Below are 25,280 nucleotides of genomic sequence, written 5' to 3'. Positions count from 1 at the left end.
ACTGTTTCAATATATGCAAATCAGTTAATATTATTCATCACATCAACAGGAACAAGGATGAGAACTACATGGTTATCTCGATAGATGCAGAACAAGCATTTGACAAGATCCAACACCCCTTTATGGTGAAGGTTCTGGAAAAATTAGGAATCCATGGAACAGTCCTCAATAAAATAAAGGCTGACAAACCTACAGCCAGCATTATACTTAATTGTGAAAAACTACAGCCATTTCCTCTTTACTCACAAATGAGACAAGGATGTCCACTCTCTCCCCTGCTGTTCAATCTGGTATTAGAATGCTTAGGTACAACAATAAGACAAGATGCAAACATAAAGGGGATCCAAATAGGGAAAGAAGAAGTAAAACTCTCTCTCTTTGCAGATGACATTATCTTCTATTTAAAGAATCACATAGAGTCCACTCCCAAATTTCTCCAGCTGATTCAAAGCTTTGGCAAAGTATCAGGGTATAAAATTAGACCCCCCAAAATTAATGGCTTTTCTGTATGCCAACAATGAGAGAAGTGTGCCTGAAATTCGGAAAGCAACCCCATTTGTAATAGCCCCACAAAAAATAAAATACCTAGGAATTAACCAAAGAATTGAAGGACCTCTATGAGGAAAACTTTAAAAACTTAAAATAGGAAATCAAAACAGAACTTAGAAAGTGGCAAAAACCCCCATTCTCCTGGTGTAGAACGATCATCATCTTAAAAATGGCAATACTTCCCAAGGCTATCTACAAATTCAATGTGATACCTCAAAGGTTAGAATATGTGAGGCAGTGAACATTTGTTGCTTGTTTCAGAGTAGAGCAACACGTAGTGCTAAACCACCTGGTTGTGTGCCCTTATAAGACCTGCAAATCCTTAGCTTGGGGCTCTCCTCCTGGGCTTCTCTGTGTTAGAGCATAGGTCAAGGCCTTAGCTGCAGCCCATCATTTAAATAAAACAGCTGTAGAGTCTGACTATTGGTGGTCTTCTTGGTGGTTGTCCTGCGAACTTGGCATAACATTAGTGGGGGCTCATCCAGGATACCCGCAAAGACCCCCGAGACTTCAGACTCCAAAGGTAAAACTGTGCTTTCTTTGTTAATTTGTCTTGTCCTGTCATTTGTCTGTTTTGCTTTTGTTTTCCCTTGTGAGGATGGCCGCTCCGATACCTAAAGGGTTGTCGAAGGGGACAGGCTTGCTCTACAAACCTGGAGGAACTGGGAGATGCCCCAGATCCTCTTGTGGGGCCGGGGTAACCCTACTGTGTGGAGCTGGGGTCTTTGCAACCACACCGTGTGGGGCGGGAGGATCCCCGCTGTGTGGGTGGGGAGGGTTATTGGAACCCCGCCGTGTGAAGCTTTTTTTCATAACTGTCAGGCCTGTATGTGTTTTGTTTGTACTGTTTATTGTTTGTTTGTTTGTTTTTTTGACTATAAGACTGATGGGACTGGAAAACATGGGCACCATCTGGCCTCCTAGACTTACATAAAGAAACTAAGATAGAGGAAAAGAAATTGTACCTCCTGGTTTTTCAGGGTGATAACTTGGAAGAAATGTTTCCTCTCCCATACTCCCAGGTTCCTTTTGCAGAATCTGAGAATGATCAAGAGGAGGAGGGAGCTATAGAACCCTCGGCACCTGCCCTTAAAATTTCTGAGGGGCCGGTCACTCGACGATGCCATGGTATCAACACCCCTTTTATTGCAGCTGTTTTTGCCTTAAGAGCTGTAGGTCCTGTGGATGCAGATGGTCAACAGCAACTCCAATACTGGCCATTTTCTACTAGTGATCTATACAATTGGCTCACCCAAAATGCCCCCTTTTCTGCGAAACCTCAGGATTTAATTTGTTTGCTTGAAATTATTCTCTTTACTCATCAGCCCACTTGGGATGATTACAGTCAGCATTTACAGGTCCTTTATACCACCGAAGAGAGAGATGGTATCCGAGAGGTGGCCCGGAAACATATCCCTATCCCAACAGGAGCGCCCATTGTGGATCCTGCCCTGATCGCTGCCTATTTTCCTGAGATCCAACCAACATGGGACTACAATATGGTTGAAGGTAAGGAGCGACTCCTCATCTACCACCAGGCTCTGTTGGCAGGTCTCAAGGCAGTGGCTCACAAACCTATTACTATGGCCAAGGTTTATGATGTAAGACAGGGAGGAAGTGAATGTCCGGCAGAATATCTTGAGTGGCTTATGGAAGCTTTTAGTCAATATACCCCATATGATCTTGAGAACCAGGAGTCGCTCAGATGATTATGTTTGCCTATACAAATCAAGCTGCACCAAACATAAAGCGAAAGTTGCAGGCTCTAGACAGATTTGGTGAAAAGTCTATTAGGGATCTAGTAGCCACGGCAGAAAAGGTTTACAATAAGAGAGAGACCGGAGCAAAGACAGAAAAGGAAATAGAGAGAACATGAAATGGAGCATGAAAAGAGAGACTGGGCCAAGGAAAAGAGGCTAGAATTGTTGGACTCGCCACTATCGCATGCTGAGCATACCTGGTTCACAGATGGCAGCAGTTTCATTTGAGATGGTAAAAGGTACGCAGGGGCAGCAGTCACACTGAGATAGTGTGGGCAGAAGCTCTCCTCCAGAGAACGTCTGCAAAAAGAGCAGAACTAGTGGCACTAACAAAAGCCCTACAAATGGGAAAAGGGAATAGACTACATATTTACACGGGCAGTCGGTATGCTTTTGCCACTGTGTATGTCCATGGAGCCATTTTCGAAGAGAGGGGGCTGCTGACAGCTGAGGGAAAAAAATGTTAAAAACAAACAAGAAATTTTAAACCTCATCCGGGCCATATGGGAACCAGCAAATATTGCCATTATGTACTGTCCTGGCCATCAAAAGGGAACTGATTCTATAACCAAAGGAAAAAACTTGGCCAATCAGGCCGCTAAGGAGGCAGCCCTCCAGTCCAGCGTGGAAGTACTGAATTTAGTAGACCCAGGGCCATGAACTTTGACTCCTGAGCCTCAGTATTCCAAGAAGACTTGGAGTGGATAAAGAAAATTCCCATGGCCTATAAACCCCTGGACAGAGAAGGAAAAAAAAGACTGGTGGAAAAATGGTGAGGGGAAACTTATCTTGCCACAAAGATTGGGCAAAGGGATTCTTAAGAGAATCCATCGGGTTTCTCACATGGGAACCCGAAGATTGCAAGACTTGCTCTGACACTCAGAGGAAAGTTAGGCAAGGAAATCAACATATTGAGGACATTGTTAAAAATTGTAAAGCCTTTCAGCTCAGCAATACCCCCAATCAACAGGTTACAAAAGGAGCTCGCCTCTGTGGAGATAGGCCAGGTGTGTATTGGGAAGTAGACTTTACAGAAATTAAAACTGGAAAATTTGGATATAAATATTTGCTAGTTTTTGTAGACACCTTTTCAGGATGGGTTGAAGCCTACCCAACAAAGCATGAGACCACGAACTTCCTGGCTAAAAAGACCCTGGGAGAAATCGTACCCTCGTATGGCTTCCCATCCACCATCGGGTGGGACAATGGACCCGCCTTCATTTCAAAAGTAAGTCAGGGAATAACTGTGGCACTGGGGAAAGATCAGGGCTGGTAGAAAGAATGAATAAGACTCTAAAAGAGACCTTAACTAAATTGGCCTTGGAGACTGGCGCAGACTGGGTATTGCTCCTTCCTTTTGCCTTGTTTAGAATAAGAAATTCACCCTATCGGCTTGGCTTTACTCCTTTTGAAATAATGTATGGACACCCTCCACCCATTATCCCTAGCCTTCAGACTGAACTGCTTGCTGAATTGGATGATAGTGAATTTCTGTGTAAGCTTGACTATTTACAGCTGGTGCATAAGAGTATGTGGCCCCAGCTTAGAGCATTATATGATTCTGCTTCTATTCCTACCTCCCATTTGTTTAAACCAGCGTCAGGGTGTTTGTTTGAAGGCACAACTTGAGATCCCTGGAACCACTGTGGAAGGGACCTTACATGGTGCTATTGGTTACACCTACTGCCCTTAAGGTGGACGGCATTGCTGCTTGAATCCACTGCTCCCATGCCAGACCAGCTGACCCCTTTGCCCTGGACGACCATGGGGAAACATGAGAAGTCTCCAAGCATCCTACTCAGCCAATCCACATATGCCTCAAGAAAAGAAACATGGAATGATTGTTATTGGATTACTCGTTCAAGATCAAGAGCTGTTGGAGTTTAGTTTTGGGCCAGAGCCATAAGATTGGGGCTCAGGACCAGAAGTCAAGGAGGGGGGAATGAAAGTTTAGAGTATTTGAAGCAGTGACCATTTGTTGCTTGTTTCAGAGCAGAGCAACACGTGGTGCTAAACCACCTGGTTGTGTGCCCTTATAAGACCTGCAAATACTTATCTTGGGGCTTTCCTCCGGGGCTCCGCTGTGTCGGAGTGTAGGACGAGGCCCGAGCTGCAGCCCATTTAAATAAAACAGCCATAGAGTCTGACTCTCGGTGGTCTTCTTGGTGGGGATCCTGCGACCTTGACATAACAATACCTATCTATATCCCAACCTCATTCTTCAAGGAAATAGAAGAGGTAATCCAAAAATTCATATGGAACCATAAAAGACCCCAAATAGCAAAAATGATCCCCAAAAGAAAGAAAAATGCTGGAAGAATACAATACCAAATTTCAAACTCTACTACAAAGCCATAGTAATCAAAACAGCTTGGTACTGGCACAAGAATAAACTTCAGGACCAATGGAATAGAATTGAAAACCTTGAAATGAACCTACAGACCTATAGCCATCTAATCTTCAATAAGGAAGCTAAAAAAACAGAATGGAAGAAATACACCCTCTTCAGTAAATTGTGCTGGCAAAATTGGTTAATCACGTGTAGAAAACTAATGCTAGATCCTTATATATCACCGTGAACTATAATCAACTCCAAATAGATCAAGAAAATGTGGTATATATACACAATGGAATTCTATGCCTCCATCAGAAAGAATGACATTTCCCCATTTGTTAGGACATGGAAAGACTTGGAAAAAATTAAATTAAGTGAAGTAAGCCAGGCCCAAAGAAACATAGGTCCCATGATTTCCTTTATTTGCAATTACTAGTATATGTCTGAGACAAGCAGAAATGGTCAGATAAGTTGATGTTAGGAATTGAACTCTAAGATATGTATTCAAATATTTTTTTCTTTCATGTGATTGTTTCTAACACATTTATAAGATTATTTCTTTGTTCCCTTCTATGTCCTTCCCCCACGGTATAACCTCTACTTTCACTGTATTTGATGTTGTTATAATTTGTGGAGGGGAAGGGAAAAAACTAATCATTTAAATAGGGATACATGTGGACCCATTGCAACAATGATACGTACAAGTTGTTATGTCAAAAACGAACTTTACAACTTTGGGGCGGGCGAGGAGGATTTGGCGGGGGTACAGGGAGGTGTATGGGTTGGTAAGGGGAAACAAAGGAGGAGGCTACAATGCTTGATAAGAAATGTACTCATTATCTTGCCCATGTAATTGTAACCCATCTGTATAGTATTTTCACAATAAAAAAAAGAAAAAAAAGTGATTTTCTGGCTTTAGCCTCCTATGTAGCTAATACAACCTGTGTAAGACACCAGTGATTGATTAATTCAAAACTCTGTCACTGTCTATTCCTTTCCTTCTTCTACATTTCTTTATTTCTTTTGTGTTGGCCCTGAGGCTTGAACTCAGGCTATTAGTCTTTTTATGTCTTTTATATAACTTGATTCAGTTTTGTTGTTCTAAAGTTTTATTTGTTTATGTTGCTATTTCTATTTTATATGAGTAAATTTATATATCACCTGTAGTCCTATAAAGTTTTTTTTGTTGTTGTTGTTGGTCGTGGGGCTTGAACTCTGGGCCTGGGGGCAGAGCCTCAGCTATTCAGCTCAAGAAAAGCACTCTATCACTTGAGCCATAGGTTTCTCGATGTTATTTGGAGATAAGTCTCACAGAGTTCCTGCCCATGCTCATTTTGAACTGTAATCCTTAGATCTCAGCCTCCTGAGTAGCTAGGAATACAGACATGAGCCACCAGCACCTGGCCAAAGTTGTATGTTTTTGTTTTGCTTGCTTGACTGATTAGAACCTAAAATTGTTCATCTGTTGTAAAATTTGCAATAGTTTTATCGCCAAGAATAGTGAAATATTTAGAATTACGTATTTTGAGAAAATATAGCCGATTAGGTTTTATTGTTTTAAAGTAAAGAATATCTTTTTTGTATACCCTGAAGTCTGAGTTCAGAACATGTAGTTATTGACAGGAACCCTCCTGTGTGAACCACATCCTTGTTCTCATTTTTTAACCAATCATCTATTAAATAATTTGAAGTTCATAAGGCATCTTTTGTTAAGAATAAGTAAAATAAGCCTAAACTCCTGCATTTTGAGTAACAAAATAAATCCTATTATTAAGAATGTATAGACATAAAAAAATGAAACATCCTAAGAACAAATAATCTTAACAATAAATCGGCAAGTGAATTGACTAGATAGTTCCCCAAACAGATATAGGTGTCTAAGGAATATTTGAAAATATTCAACTTGCTTAGTAATCAAGGAAATGTAAATAAAATCTATGTTGAACTTCCATCTCTGCCTAATCAGAATGCCTATTATAAACAAAAACAGGTATATTTTAGATATGAGACCCTTGTCTGTTGAATGGCTAGTGAATCTGTAGGCTTTCTCCTGATCTTGCTAGCTATGTCCTTTGCCATGCAGAAGCTCTGCAACTTCATGTAATCCCATGTGTGCAACCTTTCTTTGATTTGCTGTGTTTCTGGGTCTCTATTAAGAAAATTTCAGCCTGTGCCAAGGAGACCTAGGGTTACTCCTATTCCATCCTGTAATGTTTTCAGAGGGTCTGCTTTGTCTCCAAGGTCATTGATCCATTTGAACTTCATTCTGGTGCCGAGTGATAGATAAGGATCTAACTTTAGTTTTCTAAACATGATTAATCAATTTTGCCAGCACAATTTTGCCAGCACTGAAGAGGCTGTCTTTCTTCCATTCTATTTTTTAGCTCCCTTATGGAAGATTAGATGGCTATTTGTCTGTAGGTTCATGTCTGCCTTTTCAATTCTATTCCATTGTTTCCGAGGACTGTTCTTGTGCCAGTACCAATCTGTTTTGATTACTATGGCTTTGTAGTGGAGTTCAAAATTTAGTATTGATATTCCCCCAGCACTGTTCTTTCTGTTAAGGATCATTTTTGCTATTCAGGAACTTTTATTGTTCCATATGAATTTTTGTATTGCCTCTTCTATTTCCTTGAAGGATGAGGTTGGAATATAAAACAGACAAGAGTTTCATATCTAAAATATACCTGGATTTAAAAAAATTAAATCCTCCAACAACAAATCCTCAAAGAAACAATTGCCCAATAAATAAGTGGGCGAAAGACTTAAAGAGAAACTTCTCTGAAGAGGAAAGAAGGATGGCCAATAGACACATGAAGAATTCCCCACCTCCCTAGCGATAAAAGAAATGCAAATCAAAACAACATTAAGATACCACCTAACACCAGTTAGAATGGCTAAAATCAGGAACTCTAATAACAACAGATCCTGGAGGGGAGGTGGACAGAAGGGAGCCTTACTACATTGTTGGTGGTAATGTAAACTTGTTCAACCACTTTGGAAAGTAGTGTGAAAGTTCCTGAAAAGACTCCACATAGATCTCCCCTATGTCCCTGCAATCCCACTTTTGGGCATTTACCCAAATAATCACAAACAAGACCACACTAAAGCTACCAGCACAACTATGTTTATTTCAGCATTATTTACTATAACTAAGATCTGGAACCAACCCAGCTGCCCCTCAGTAGATAAATGGTAAAGAAAATGTGGTATATATACACAATGGAATTCTATGCCTCCATCAGAAAGAATGACATTGTCCCATTCGTTAGGAAATGGAAAGACTTGGAAAAAATATATTAAGTGAAGTAAACCAGGCCCAAAAATACATATGTCCCATGGTTTTCTTATTTACAACAACTAGTATATGTATGAGACAAACAGAAAAGGTCAGATAAGTTGTTGTTAAGTGAAATGACCCCAAAATAAGGATGCACATGTTTTTTTTTCTTTCTATTGTTTCTAACTTATTTATATGTTGATTTCTTTGTTGCTTTGTATGTCTTTCCCCCACGTTATAACCCTTGCTTTCACTGAATTTGATGTTGTTATAATTTGTGAAGGGGAAGGGAAAAACAAATTGTTTAAATTGGGATATGGGTGGACCCATTGCAACAATGAGATATACAAGTCATGTGGGATAATGAACTTTACAACTTTGGCGAGGGGGGCATGAGATGGGCGGGGGGTGTGAGATGGGAAGGGATGGGAAGTGGAAACAAAGGATGAGGCAACAATGCTTGATAAAAAATGTACTCACTACCTTTCCCATATAATTGTAACCCCTCTGTACAGTATTTTCACAATAAAACCAAAAAAGAAAGCAGAAATACTCACAAGGAGGTGGGGGGGAAGGTACCCTACACAATATTGGCAAATAAGTGAAACAGTGTAGCCCCAAAAGAAATCAGTGTGGAAGTTCCACACAAGAAATCCTACATATACTCCTGAAGAAATGTAAATCATCCCTACAGTAGAGCTATCTGCACACACATTTTTTTCAGCAGGATTCAAAATAATCACATTCCAGAATTGGCCACCACAGGCAGAATAGTGTGTAAAACTATTATCGCCAATTAACAATAAAAAAAATCTGGGACTATACCTGTGCACCAAGTGGCAGAGTACCAGACTTGATGAAAAAAAGCCAATCAAGTGATTAAGGCCCTAGGTTCAATTCTCAGAACTGGCAAATACACACACACATAGACACACACACACACACACACACACACACACACACACACACACACACACACACAAACACACACACAAAATCAATGCTTACTATATTTTTTAGCCAAGCTTCTTATTCACCTTATATCCATGTACCTATGACAGAGCTAAATATAATGGGAAAGCAATATTTATAATGATAAATTCTATTGAAGAACACCATTTCTTTTTCTTGTTTTGTTTTATTTATATGGTCACTGGGTTTGAACTCACAGCCTGAGTGCTGTCCCTGATCTTTTTAGCTCAAGGTTCGTGCTCTACAACTTAGCTACAGTGCCACTTCCAGTTTTGTGGTAGTTCATTGGAGATAAAGAATCTCAAGGAATCAGAAATCTACACACTGATTTCTAACTGCAATTCTCAGATTTCAACTTCCTGAATTGGTAGAATTAGAGGCCCAATCCACCAATGCCGGGCTAGAATCTGATTATTTTCACCACTGCTCATTGGAAAAGTTCAATTCTTTTTACTCCAGAACACTTGCCAAGCACAATTCTCTCTGGATGGCAATCGAGCAAATAGAGAGGCGCCAGTAGCTCACACCTGTAAATCCTAGCTATTGAAAAGTCTGAGACCTGAGGGTAGTGGTTCAAAGCCAGTCAGGGCAGGAAAATCTGGGGGACTTTTAGTCCCAATTAACACAAAAAATCCATATGTTCAGCTGTGATGCAAGCAGTAGAGCTCTACCTTGATCAAATAACTCAGGGATAGACCTCGGGCGCTTTCAAGCACAAGGATGTAGCAAACCCTGGGTCCCTCCAGATCAGGCAGGTAGCCAACCATGGCATGGGGTCCACATCATTTTCATCTCCAACTTGTTGGTCAGACTCCTGTGAGTCCCTTGTCCAAGGTGCTGGCTGTAGGATCTGGTCCCTGAGAGGCTTCCATTGAACTTCTCTATAGTTCATGGTCCACTTTACATAATGAAGACTGCTGCCAAATTGGTGTGTGTGTGTGTGTGTGTGTGTGTGTGTGTGTGTGTGTGTGTGTGTGTGTGTGTGTGTGTGTGTTTGTGTGTGTGTGAACAGCACATTATAATTAACATTATGTCATAATATTCTTATGAGAATTGTGTGCTTAACCCATGTGAAAAAAACTAACTAGTACCAAAATACCCAAAAAGGACCAGCTGATATTAGTACCAGTTATGGGTTAGTATTAACACTAGCATTAGTATAAATCAGAGCGCATAGAAGGACCCATCTGATCTACCAGTTGAAAATTCAAGAATCATTTCCTCCTCTGCTGCATCTCAGGCAGTCAAAGACAAATCTTTTCAACAGACTTGGGGAAGAAGTAGTTAACTCCATCTGTAAGGCCCAAAAGAATCCCCATGCTGATATATGAGTACTATCACACACACACACACACACACACACACACACACACACACACACACACACACACACACACACACACACACACTTGTAGGTCCAGCAGTATTCCCAAGCATCTCCCCTGATCTGTGTACTCTATACAGCAAAGGCTAGAATTCGGTGGAAATAGGAGCAAAGCACCTTGTACACACTTCACCAGCTGTTAGACTGGTCTTCCACTGCCCAGTAATAGATGGATGTAATCTTTGTTGCTCTGCTCTGAACTGCAGGAAAAGTGTCTTGCCTTGGGAGGACAGTGAAGGGATTAGTGTATCTACACAGGTAATATGAGGAGTCCTGCATCAGGAAAATACCTCTTTTAAGTGCTAGTTTATTAGAAAGCTTTGAGCACACTTGGCCAGTACTAACATATATTCATGTATTCTCCTTATTTTATTTAAATAAAAATCAATATTTATGAACTATCATTTCTCCTTGTTTCTTCTGGTATATTCCTGTCATGTCTAATGCTTCACTTTAAAGCTTCATTCCCCCTTCTCTCTGGTGAACTTTCGTGAGAGTTATCAAGTAATTTTCTTATTTAATGCAACCAAGACGATGCTGATGAAGAAAACAGTGTTACCTTCAGGTTAGCTTAAATATCTGCTTTGATAAAGGAAGATGAGGGTCTTACAACCTTCATGCCAAAGGTACTGCCTCTGGAGATAGGGAATTGCATTTCCTCTGCCTTCCTAGCATCCAGGGTAACCTCTGGTCTCCCAGTAAAGGAATTCCTTTCTAAGAAAAAAAAAAAACATTCCAACAAATTGCAGAAGGCCAGCAATCCACATTATTTCTGCTTAAGAACACTTCTCCTACCATATACTGATGATTCACACCCATATCCCTAGCCATTCAAGAGTCTGAGAGCAGAGGATCTCGGTTCAAAGATTTCTGGGGCAAGAACAGTCCATGAAACTTTTATCTCATTCACCACAAAAAGCCAGTAGGAGAGTGATGGGCCAAGCGGTACAGGACCACCCTTGAACAAGAGCTCATGGACAGTGCCCAGTCCTGGAGTTCAAGCATAATGCACACACAAACACACAGAGACACAGACACAGACACAGACACAGACACAGACACAGACACAGACACAGACACACACACACACACACACACACACACACACACACACACACACACACACACAAAAGCTCGAAGTGGAGATGAGGCTCAATACTATAAGTTTAGTCTCTTTTTTTTGTATTTTTTATTTTAAAAATCCTTGTTAGAGGGGTTGGTTACAGTTACATGAGCAAGGAACTGATTACATTTCCTATTGAGCATTGTTGCCTCCTCCTTTGTTTTCCACCTACCATCCCTTCCCTCTCACATCCACAAATACCCTCCCCACCCCGCACCCCCACCAAACTTGTAAAGTTCATTTTCAACTAAGTGTTTTGAACATCTTATTGTTACACTGGGTCAACCCACATCTGCAAAAACACAAAGTTAATCTTACGTGAAATTTTTTACTAAGGGAAAATGTCAATGCCCAGATTTCAAGCCAGAATATCAATACACATTTTTTAAAAAGACTACTTTTGATAAGCTTACCAGACATAACTGATTCTCTTCTTTTTATGATACTGAGGTTTGAACTCAGGGCCTCATGTTTTCTAGATACACACTCTAATATTGAGCCACAGCTGTAATTTTTGCACTGTGTTTTAGACAGGGTCGCATTTCCTGCTCAGGTATTCAACTGGATTTCAGTCATCTTACTTTCCTCTGCAACTATTGCTGGGATGAGAGGTGCACACCACTATGCACAGCTTCTTCTGTTCAGATAAGGTCTCACAGAATTCTGCCTGGGTTGACCTGAAAACATAATTTTTGCAGTCTCAGACTCCCAAAAAGCTAAGATTATAAGTGCAGATCACTAAGCTCACATTATTGAAGCCCTAGATTCAATCACCAATACAAAAATTGAAAATAAAAATAAATTCAAATGGAAAGACAGTATGGTAAGAGCAGGGAAAAGGGATGGAGTAATGATCCTGGGCAGCTCCTGACGTTCAATCTGATGGCTTTATTTACCAACATTGGAAAAGAAAATGAAACGATGTAACAAGAGAACCCTACATGCTTTTCCTTAGCAACCAGACAGTCCTGCCTGTCTTTTCTCATTTATGCCAGAGCCAAAGGGCTCAGTAGACCACGAGTAAGGAAGGAAGTTAGAGATGTGTAAGATGAAAAAGAACAAGCCCTGGACATGTTGGAAATCAAGACAGCCTCTGGAACCTTAGAACTGTTAAGTATTTCAGACACTAGTATCCCAAAGAAACCAAATGTTCAGAGAGAAGGCCAAGATATGCTCTGAGGTGTATAGATTTCCTTATTCAAAGAACACACAGACCTCCCAATGACACAATCCTCCCTGCCAACAGTAGTCTTTCACAGTGAGTCTCAGGGGGTAAACCAACTGCCCTTTTCTACCCACCAGACACCAGCCCACATCCTGAGAGCACTGACAGCAGGGAGAGAAGGTTCATCCCTATAGCAACCCAAGAATGAAGCTGAGGACCACACCTAATTACATAATGTACTCAGACCTCATAAAGTTCCAACAGCTGCCCGAAGGTGTCTTTAGCTCTTCAAAAGGATCATGCTGTGATGCCTAGCTTTACAGCCCAAACTTCCCACCCAGTATTAGCCCTGTTGAATGACATACAAGCCAATTAGGGCTCTCTGATAAATTTCCTAAAATAATCAGGCTCAATGCCAGCATCCAGTCACTTGTCCTCTGGTGACAAAGCCTCAAGACCATTCAAGACAGAAGCAGCCATCACCTCAACTCCACCTGCCATGGGCAGTTCAGAAATCCTTACTCTTTTGCTCCCACAGGCTAGGTTTAATTTTGGGATAATCTCACCAACACTGTCTCCTAATATCACTGTCCCCAAGGGCTGACACCCCTATCCAAGCAAATAGTCAAACAAGCTGGAGGTGTCCTCTTTTGGGAGGACAGACCAGCCATTCATGAGCCCATTTCCAGGGGCTTCCCATCCTCCAGAAGCCTTGGATGGGTCATCTGCTCCCTCCAGCAGCAAGCCTATCACTTTTCCCAGACCCAAACTGACCACAGTATCCTTTAATAAGCTGGAAACTCATCTCCAAGTTTGGAAAGCTGCTGTCCCCAAACTCTTTGGCTGAGATGGTAGGCAGCTTCTTGTGCATTCAGGTGGCCCAAGTTGAACCTGCAAAGCCATCCAGCAAGGTTTATCCTACCAGCCTCATCCCTTGTTCCCTTGCCAACCTGGACAGCCCTGCTTCTTCCAGCTCCATTGCCCACCCTGTCTTTAGGGTGCCTCTGAGCGTAGTTTCTGCTTCCTGAACTTGCCCACATATTCTGAAAAGTGCACAGAGAAGCCTTAGGCATCTCTTTGGCTCCAGAAGTCAGATCACAGGGAGACTTCTGCATCTCCAAGTCTTGCTCCTAGCACAGTCACCAATGGAGCAGTGCCCCCATGATCCAACGCAGACCTCTTACTTGGGTAAAAAAAGACCCTGTGCTTGTATCGCCCACAGTCAGCAGTCAGCAGTCCTGGCACATGGGCATCTACTGAGGCCACCCCAGTAGCTATGGGGGCTCTGACATCAAGACAGAGGCAGGCACACCCAAGCAGGCTGACGTTGGAGCAGCTCCTCTTCCTGGTGCAGGCATGGTGGCCTTTGAAGAAGAACATGACAGTTCACACACTAGAAGATCACAGTACACACTCTAAAAACTTGGTAAGCAATGGCCCTGTGCTCAGAGACCTGACAGAGGCAGGAAATCAGAGAGAGATAGAGAGGGAGACAGACAGAGAGACAGAGAGACAGAGAGAGAGAGAGAGAGAGAGAGAGAGAGAGAGAGAGAGAGAGAGAGAGAGAGAGAGAGAGAGAGAGAGAGAGAGAGAGAGAGAGAGACTCTAGGCTATCTCTGATTTGGGTTTCAAAATCCTTGCCGAGAAATGCATATTTTCACCATGAAATAAAAAGGAAAACTGCTAACTCTAACTCTGACGGAGTAGCTGGGATCAATCTAGACTTCCTAACATAAACAATCACAGAAGTGGAAGTTATGTGAAAAATAAATATATGTATATATAAAATAAATATGTAGACATATATGTATATTCACATATATAATGTGAATATGTAATGTATGTATAATTTATTATGTATATATGTATAACGTACAGGGAGAAAAAAAGAAATACATAGTGTTTGACAGAATAATGACCAAAACGTTCCCAAATTTGATTGAAAGAATGAACCCTTCTATGCAGGAATCTAGCAGCTTAAAGAAGTCAATTAATGTAAGTACACAGGTCCACACTAAGCCATTCTAATTAAACAGTCAAAGACAGAATACCTCCCAAAGCACAGACACACAACTCATCACACACAAGTGATCTTCAACAATATTATGACAATTTCTTATCAGAAACTGGATTAACTATTAGCAAGGGCAACAAATTTAAGGTGCTAAGAGGACATATCTAATAGCCACCTTTCTTATTTTATTTTATTTTTTTTAGTGTGAAAATACTGTACAGAGTGGTTCCAATTACATGGGCAAGATGAGTACATTTCTTATCAAGCATTGTAGCCTCCTCCTTTGTTTCCCCTTCCCATCCCTTCCCATCCTCCCCCTGCCCCCCACCCAATTCTCCCTGCTTACCCCCCACCCCGCACCAAAGTTTTAAAGTTCATTTTTGACATAATGACTTGTATATCTCATTGTTGCAATGGTTCCACCTATATCCCTATTAATCTTTCTAACAAATATATATCCTTTCTCCAAATGTGAGAGATGAGCTAAGTACCTAACGATGGTTCAGGAATATAATCTTAGCTACTCAGGAAGGTGAAGATTGTGGCTCAAAGCCAGCCTGGACCTTGTCCCCTCAAGAGCAAGTTGTAGGAAAGCTACCCTTGAGTTGGATGGAGTCCTTTTTGCTTTGTCATTGCTGGAACAAGATATAAGATAAGGTGACCATCAAGAATGGAGGCTATTGTCTAGTGTCTCCACGGATGCAATTTATGAGACTCAGGAGTTTTCCAGAAGGTCAGAGGATTTTGACCACTGATGTAGTGGTTTCAGGAATGGCATAATAGTGACCAGAGCAACCACAAGCCCACATAGAGTCTTAGCAACAGTCTTTGAAGACTATAAGCTAGAGTATCAATGCTGGCAAGCTATGATTGGTCCACTTTTTCTCTGACCTCACTGGCTCAGACTTTGATTGGTCCATTTCCTCTATGATGTCACTATGCCTGGTTGTGATAGCTCCATTCTGAGATGTCATGCAAGGTATATATGAAGCCAATGTGCTCCAACCTATGTCTTTTAACACCTCTAGGAGCTCTTGATTGGTGACCCGCTGGACTGACTCAAAGCTAAATTCGTGATTTTTTTAGTTGGGGAGATGAGTTGTCGTTTGGATTTTGGTGTTTCTTTTTATTTTTTTCTGAGATTTCCATTATTTTATTTAGTTAATTTTAGATAGACTTGCTACCTGCCATCATAGCAGAAGGATGGAAGAATACAAAGAATCCTCCTCCAGATCCTTGAAGAAGGATATCATCAAACAATAAAAGATGAAAGAGCTCATCAACCATCGTACCAATGGACAAGTGAGGCTATCCCATCCTTGCCTCACACACATGAAAGTGGCAGTTAAAATATTCCTGAAGGGAGAGTCCTCCAGTCATCAGTTAAAGAATGAGGTGGTCATTTTTAAGACGGTATGGCACAAACACATCAACAGGTTGTACCAGGTGATGGAGAAGGAAGAGTATGTGTATTTCATCATGGAATTGGCCAGTAGGGGATACCTCCTGGGGTGGATCTGAAGATCCTGCCACCTATATGAGGATGAAACCAAGAGGCTCTTCACACAAATTGAAAGTGCTGTTCACTGCCCATACCAGAACAGAATCACAAACTGAAACATTAAGTACAACAACATCCTGTTGGATACCAAAGGCAATATCAAGGTCAGTGGTTTGATCTGAGCATCTGGTTCACCCTGGGGCAGTTGCTATCGAATGTATTTGCTGCTGAGCTATTCCACCACTTAAATTTTCCTGGAAGAAAGAAATGATTGCTGGGTGTCGCTGGCTTACACTTGTAAGCCTAACTATTCAGGAGTCTGAGATCTGAGGATCATGGTTCAAAGCCAGCCGTGGCTGGCTTTACCCTCTGATCAAACTCATACTGATACCAAAGACTAATTTGAGGAGGAGATGGCAGTGGATAGAGGTGGCTAGCAAAATAGTTACCACTCTTGTCAGAACAAGCTGCTGAATGTGGACCCAGGAACAGAGCAGTTCAAGACAAAGGGGAGGAGAGGGCTGAGAGATATCAAAGATAACTTCACTTGAAAGCCAGAAAGCCTCTTATTGAGATGGGAGAGATTTGTAGGTGGTCTACTAAAAGAAAGAGTTGTAAATGGGATCCACAAATGGAAATGAAAACCCTATTTGCCCAGAAAACCCCAAGAAGACAGGTAAATCAACTGCCTTAGGTTTCCTCAGGAGGGATTCCAGCCAAGGGACATCTTGTACTGCAGTGTAAACTGAATGTTGTAGTTATCAAAGCATGTAATTTTTGTGGATTGTATCAATTCCTTCCATATACAAAACTACTTGAATTACTCTTGAACTACACCCTAGTCTTTAAAAATATAGTTTGTTGAATTTTATTCCGTTATTCTTTAAGATGCAGTCTCATCATGTAGCCAAGTCAACTTCATAATTCTGCTGCCTAGTCTCCCAAGTTTAGGGTTAACAGCTGTGTACCTCTATGTCATGCATCATCCTATTGTCTGTACATTTCCTTAAGTTTTAATACTTTATTTTATCCCTTGGCAGGACTACAGTTTTGATTGAGAGGCTGGTGCTGGGCAAGCAAGTGCTCTACCCCTTGACCCCTGCCCCCAGCCCTTGCTCTTCATTTTACTTTAAATAAGCTCTTATTGTACTATTTTGCTTGGGTCAGCATCAGACTGTGATTGTAAGATTTTTCCTGCTGGGAACCTTTTTTTGTGCTTTCATATATTTTGTAAATATAATTTTTCAGCTGAGGGCCATTGGCTCACACCTATAATCCTAGCTAGTCAGGAGGCTGAGATCTGAGGATTGTGGTTCAAAGCCAGCCCACGGAGGAACATTCGTGAGACTCTTATCTCCAATAAACCACTAGAAAACAGGAAGTAGCACTGTGGCTACCTTTATATAAGTCATTTTAAAATTCAAAGCCTTATTTTAAAAGAGTAAAAATGCATAAAATCACTAAAAGTTATCTCTAGAAAAAAATGACTACCAGATTAAATGTTTTTGGAGGCTGGGTCAGTAGCATTTGGTATTGTTTTCACTTCAGCTCTAGACAATGCTACATAGTTCCAGGGCTGCATGGCCTAAATAAAAACAAGTAAAAAGTAAAAAAGAAAAATGATCCTTTAGGGCACAGTTGTGGAAGATTTGAAATACTTTTGTACATTTTATTGACCATTTGTACATTTCTGTGCTGATGAAAAGTGATGTAGAAATTTTGGTAGAATTTGACACATTCTTCTAACGTAACATAGAATTCCACATTACACAGCAATTCCATTTCTCATTGCATAACCAAAACAACAAAAGAAAAAAAAACTAATAGCTCATATACCAATGATAACAGCAAAGTTCAGAATAGTCAGAAGTTGGAAATACCTGGCATGTCTATAAGATGAACAAGTTTATAAAATATTAGGTATACATAAATGGATTATGACTTATCCACAAAAAGGCTGCAATTAATATATATCTGTCACAGATGGATACAAAAATAATCTACTATTTATGTGAAACATATTGATTAAACTATTTCATAAGAGAAAATGTAAGATTAAAATTTCTGGGACAGGACATTGGAATTATCATTACTCTATGATTGTGTGGATTCCATCAGTATCTAAAAGACAGTTCACAAATAGAGGTAATTGTTACAATGCAGTGTGGATATAATTAATCTCACTGAATTTTATACTTACCTATCAAGTATGAGGCCCTGTGTTCAACCTCCAACACATCCAAAAAATGCTAAATCTTCCTTCTGTTACCTACCTTCAGTGGTAGGTCCTTTTCTACTGTTTTGATTATATTCCTCTGAGGATCTCTCGTGGATCTCTGATGTTTAGTTATTCTTTACAGGAAATCCATTATTTGAATATTAATTTTGAGTTTTAAAGGAAACCTCGTATATTAAAATGAGGGAAATGCCTGCAGTTCTAACTCAAGAGGCTAAAGCAGGAAGATCCTTACACAGTCAAGGATGCATAGGTAGGTCATGTCTAAATCCCCATGGTAGATGCTGAAAGTGCAGGGACAATTATTTGTAAGCAATTACAAGTGAGAGATAAGTTTCTGATCACATTATAATATGGTCATGTCAGCTTGTAGTTAATATTTACATGAACTTTAAAATTTTTCCTATTTCCTTTACTCAGTATGTCATTTTGAAACTTCGTACTTTCTCATTTGCCACATTTACAAAGAAACATAATTTTCCTTAGCATCATATTAAACATGGTTTTTGATTTTTTTTCTATATTACACCTACTATTATTTATTTTTAAAAGTTTTTTTTTTCTGCCTGTAAGGACTGGCCACTGTCTCAGAGGTTTTGCTTAGTTCTGCCAATTGAGCCACAGCTCAACTTCCAGCTTCATTCATTTGAAAAGTCTCATGCAATGCTCAGCACAACTAAGGAGGCTGAAATCTGAGGATCCTGGTTTGAAGCCAGTCTGAGCAACAAAGTCTGAGATTCTTATCTCCAATTAATCACCAAAAAACTGTGGGTAGTAGAACTATAGCCTTGAGTAAAACAGGGCAATTCAAGCTCTAGTACTGGTAATTACATGAACAAGTCTCATGGACTTTTTTCCTTGGGCTGGCTTTGCACTTCAGCCCTTAGATTTCAGTCTCCTGGGTAGTTAGGATTTACAGACACGAGCAACCAACCACTGACTTATTTTAATATTGCTGTTTTTGTTTTTCTTTTTGTTGTTCCTGGGGCTTAAGCTCTGGGCTTTGGGTGCTGTCCCTGTGCTCTTCAGCTCAAAGCAAGCACTCTACCACTGGAGCCACAGAACCACTTCCAGTTTTCTGGTGGTTTACTGGAGATAAGAGTCTCATGAACTTTCCTACTCCGGTTGACTTTGAACTATGATCTTCATATCTCAGCTTCCTGAGTAGCTAGGATTACAGGCTAGTGCCACCAGTGCCCTTCTGTTTCTTAGCTTTTTGACCCAAGGATGATGTTATACAACTTCAACCACAGCTCCACTTCTAGCTTAGTTTTGCTTATTGGACATAAACTTCTAATATATATTTCTGGGTAGAATGGCTTCAAACCATGATCCTCAAATTTCAGCTTTCTGAGGTGCTCCAATTATACACATTAACCACAAACCCATCGGTATTTGAAAATATTAATATGTTTTCCCCCTTTTGTCTTTTTAAATTTATTCTTGTTTTTAATTTTTGTATATGTGCTAGCCCTGGGGCTACAAATCAGGGCCTGGATACAATGCAAGAGCTTTCTCTTCAAGACTAGTGGCTTACCACATGAGCCAAAGTGTACCATGTGGCTATACTTGTTTTGTCTTAGTGCTTGAACTAAAGCTCTGGGTGCTGTCCTAGAAAGTGATTTTCCAGTTTGCATTCGGGTCACAGCTCAATTCCAGGTTTTCTTCAATACTTGATAGTTAATAGATGAGTCTTATGCAAAGCCCAGCACGAATTATTTGGCTAAAATCTGAGGATCATGGTTCAAACCTACTAGGGCAGAAAAGCTCATGAGACTCTTAGCTCCAATCAATCACTGAAAAGCTGAGAGTAGTAGAGCTCTATCCTCGAACAAAACAGAATAAGTTCAAGCCTCAGGATGGTACACAGATGTGAAAACAAAGCCTCATGGACTTTCTTGCATGGGCTAGCGTTGAACAATGATTCTCATATTTCAATATCTCTTCATCCTCTTTCTGAAAATTTTATTGGTTCTGTGGTTTGACCTCTGATTCTGGGGCCTATATCTTACATTTTACACTCAAGGGTGGTGCTTTACCATCTCTGCAACAGCTCAAGGCTTTGTGCTGTGTAGCTGGAGATAAGAATCTCAAGCACATTCTTTCCCAGGCTGACTTGACACTGCAATCCTCAATTGTCAGCCTCTTGTGTAGTGAGGATTACACATATGACCAGCAACATTTGGGTCATTTTAAATCTTTAATATGTGCTTGCTTCCACCTTCTTTTCTTATTATTTTTTCATTTTTGCTTGTCCGGGGAGTAGAAATTGAAGCTCAGATGCTGTCTCACGACATACATGGGACCAACCATAACATTTTGCTTTTGGGGGGAGGTTAAATGGAGAGAAGAGAATCATGTAGAGCTAGGCCAGATTCAGGAGGCTGAAAATTGAGGAGAGTCCATGACACTCTTTTCTCCAATTAACCACTACAATCTGAGAGTAGTCTATAATGGAGCAAAATAGTGCAAGTTCAAGCACCAGGACTGGCACACACACACACACACACACACACACACACACACACACACACACACACACACACACACACATATCTTATGAACACCTATACCTGAACTGAGCTTTAAACAGTATCCTTAAATTTCAGCCTGAGTATGTAGAATGAAAGATATGAGCCACCAATGATTGGCTGATTGACACCTCTGTTACTTGTTCTTTCTTCTCTTCTTCTATCCTTCTTTTCATTTATTTCATTATTTTTGTGTTTATTGGTCTTGGAGATTGAACTCATGCAAGGCCTGGCCTGATTCAGGAGGCTGAAATCTGGCCATCATTGTTTGAAAGCAGCCTGCACAGGAAAATCCATGAAACTCTTATTTCCAATCAACCAACAAAAACCTATACCCAGTATGGCACCACACACAAAACAGTCTCCTGAAATTTCATGATTAGGTTTGCCTTTACACAGGATCTTAAATTTTAGCAACTTGCATTTCTAGAATTACAGACATGAGCCGACAGTCTTAAGTTCTCTACTTCCAACCAGTTAATTTTTTATTGTGATCCTGAGGCTTGATCTGTGATCCAGGGCACTGTTTCACAGGTTTTTCTCAAGGCTGGTGCTTTATAACTACAACCACAGCTTCATTTCTGCTGTTTGTTGCTGGCTATTTGGAGACTTAGGCACTTCCCTGTCCAGGCTGGCTGTAAACAACCACCTTCCTTCAGATTTCAGGCTTGTGAGTAACTAAGATTACACATATTGAGCAAAAACTCATGCATGGCTCATTTTGAAATTTTAATTGGATTTTCTCACACCGATTTTTTTCCTAGTCCTAGCCCAGGCCTTGGGCACTGTCCCTGAACTTCTGTTACTCCAGGTGAGAATTGTACTACTTGAGCCACAGTGCCACTTCCAGTCTTTTCTATTTATGAGGTACTGAGGAAACAAAGCCAGGTATTTAAGCATGCTAGGCAAGCACTGTATCACTAAGCCACATTCCCAGCAATTCTTACAACTTTTTATTTGTATTTTTGTTTCTATGTATGCTAGTCCTGGGTCTACAAATCAGCCCAGGTGCAGCCCCAGAGGTTTTAATTGAAGACTAGCACACCAAGACATGAGCTACAGCACAACTTGTGGCTATTTTGTTTTGTTTTGTTATAAGTAGCTACTTAGATTTGATTCCAGGAATTCTCCTACCTGGGCTGGCTTTCAAATGTAATCCTCAGATTTGAGTCTCCCAAGTGGATACCATCAAAGGTGTTTGCCACCTATGCTTAGCTCATTTTAAACTCTGAAATTGGCTCTTTCTTCTCCTATATTCTCTACATTTATTTATTTTATTCTTTGTGTGTGTGGGTCCTGAAGTTAATATCAAGGTCTGGGTGCTGTCCCATAAATTATTTTCTCATTTCTGCCATTGGAGCTACAGCTCAATCACCAGGTTATATTTTTCTTCCTTTTGATGGTTAATTGGAGATAAGACTCTCATGTAAAGCCCAGAAAGACATAGAAGGCTGAAACCTGAGGATTGAATTTGAAGCCATCCTGGGCAGGAAAGTCCATGAGACTCTTTTCATCAACTACCAAGATGCTGGGAGTGGTAGAGCTCCTACATGAATTCAAGCCACAGGTTGGCACACAAAGAAAAAAAGCCCCATGAACTTTCCTGATTGGGCTGGCCTTTAAGTGGTATCTTCAGACTTCAGCCTCTTGAATAGCTAAAATGATAAGCAGGAACCATCAGACCCAAGCTTATATTTAAATCTCAAATGGTCATTTCTGCTCTTCTTTCAGTTTTGTTTTTGGCCAACTTTGGGCTGAATTATATACCTGGGTACTGTTTCCCAGGTTTTTCATGGAATTTCAGTAATTTACAACTACTATCACACCTTCATTTCCAGCTTTTGCTGGGTAGTTGGAGAAAAGAATTTCAGCATGTTCCTCCCCAGGCTGGCTTTGAGCTGTGATCCTCATTTTTCAACTTTCTGAGTAGCTAGGAATACACAAATAAACCAACAACCGTGGCTCATTTTGAAATTATTTTCACTTTCTCCCATCTTTTATAATTTGTACTCTTTTTTTCTTTCTTTTTGTAGGTGTCTATGCTAGGGCTTCAGCACCAGGGCATGTGTGTTGTCCCAGAGCTTTCTGTTTAAGACTAGCATTCTACCACATGTGCCAGAACACAGCCCGTGGCATATTTTTGGTGGCAAATGAGACATAAGAGTATCATGGATTCTTCTACCTGGGCTGATCTTCAACTGTCCTAAGATTTCATCCTCCTGAGTAGCTGATAGAACATCAGTGAGCTACCAATGCTTGATTTATTTAAACCTCTGTCATTTGATCTTCCTTCTGCACTTCTACCCTCCTATTGTTTAATTATTCTGTGATTGTCCCGGGGCTTGAATTCATGACCTGGTTGCTATCCCAGAATGTGATTGCCCAATTCTGCCACTTGAGCCATAACTCAATTCCAAGGTTTTTTTCTTTTCTTTTTGACAATTAATTGGACATAATAGTCTGAGTCAAAGCCTATCATGAATCAAGCCAGCCTTGGAAAGAAAGTCCATGAGATTATGACCTCCAATTAACCACTGAAAAGCTGGGAGTGGTAGAGCTCTAGCCTTGACCAAACCAGCACAAGTTCAAGGATGGCACATACAAGCCACAGGATGGCACAGAGATGCACACACACAGAGAAAATCTTATGGATTTTCTTACTTGTGTTAGCTTTGTACTGTGATCCTCAGATTTCAGTCTCTCTTTTTCCACTCTCCTTTTTATTTATTGTGTTTTATTTGTAAATTTTAGTGGTCCTGCAACTTGACCTCTGGCACTGGAGACTGTTTCTGAGCTTTTTAACTAAAGGCTGCTGCTTTACCACCTTGAGTCCAGCTCAGGGCTTTGTGCTAGATAGCTGGAATAAGCATCTCAAGCATGTTCATGCCCAGGCTGACTTGATACCACAATCCTCAGAGGACCAACAAACCTTGTGTCATTTAAAAATTTTAATATTTTCTTGCCTCTACCTGCTTTGCTTTATTCTTTTTTTTTGCATGTGTGTGCTGTTCCTGGTCTACAAATTGGGTTCTTATTCTGTCCCAGAAGTTTTTATTCAATGCTATCCTCTATTACATGAGTCACACCATAATTTTTGGCCCTTTTTTGGGAGGTGATTAATTACACACAATAGTTTCATGGACTCTCCTGCCTGGGCTGGCCTGAACCATCATCCTCAGAGGTCAGCCTCTTGAATAGCTAATAGAACATGTATGAACCACCAATGCTTGACTCATTTAAGCCTTTGTCACTCGCTCTTCCTTGGTTACTTCTACTCTTCTTTTTTCTTCTGTGCATGTCCTGGTGCTTGAATTCAGGATCTAGGTGCCGTCCCAGAAAATATTTCCCCAGTTCTGCAACTTAAGCCATAGCTCAACTTCCAGCTAAATCAGGTGGCTAAAATCTGAGGCCCATGTTTCAAAGCCAGCATGGGCAGGAAAGTCCATGACACTTTCATCTCCAAGTCAACACCCAAAATCTGGGAATGCTAGGGCATTAGGCAAAGGATTGTACAGAAACACACACATCACACATACAAACACACAAACACACACACACACACACACACACACACACACACACAAATATACACACCTATACACAAGCTTGCCGGGACTTTGCTTCTTGGCTGACCTTGAAACTTGATCCTCAGATTTCTGCCTCTTGAGAAGGAGTACAGCCATTATCACCAAGCACCAGGCTTATGTTTAAATATACAGTTGCCCTTTCTTCTCCTACAAATTTTTTAGCACTAGAAATTGATCTCTGGGACAACATACAGGTTAATTTTTAGCTTTTTCACCAAATACAATGCTTTACAACTACAATCATATCTACACTGGGTAGTTGGGAATGAGTTTCATGTACTTTTTTGGCCAGTCTTTCTTTGAACCTTGAATATCTAGGAATAAACATACGAACCAAAATGCATGCTCCTCTTGAAACTTTACATTTCTCTTTACCCATCATTTTTAGTTTGTGCTTTTTTGTTTTTTTGAAATGTGTGTATAGGATTTCAACTTAGGGATTAGATGCTGTTCCAAGCTTTCTGTTTTAAACTACCACTCAACTGCACGAGCCAAAGTACAAATTGTAGCTTATTTTTGGTGCAAATTAGATCTATGTGTCTCATGAACTCTCCTACGTGGGCTGGTCATGAAGCGTGATCCTTAGATTTCATGCTCCTGAGTACCTCTTATACCATGTGTGAGCAAACAATTTTAGATTCATTTCAACCACTGTCACTGACTTTTTTTTTTGTACTTGTATCCTCCTTTTCTTTTATTTCTTCTCTGCTTGTCCTGCAGCTAGAACTCAGGGTCTGGGTGCTTTTTCCCAGTTCTGCCAGTTGAACTACAAGTAAATTCCAGGTTTTTATTTTTTTGTTTTTGCTTTTCATTAGAAATGAGTATCATGTAGAGCCAGACCAG

The sequence above is a fragment of the Dipodomys merriami genome, unplaced genomic scaffold (genome assembly GCF_024711535.1).
Source record: "Dipodomys merriami isolate MVZ:Mamm:240054 unplaced genomic scaffold, mDipMer1.0.p SCAF_998, whole genome shotgun sequence".
NCBI classification, from domain to species: Eukaryota; Metazoa; Chordata; class Mammalia; order Rodentia; family Heteromyidae; genus Dipodomys; species Dipodomys merriami.
Note: the sequence above shows the minus strand (reverse complement) of the source record.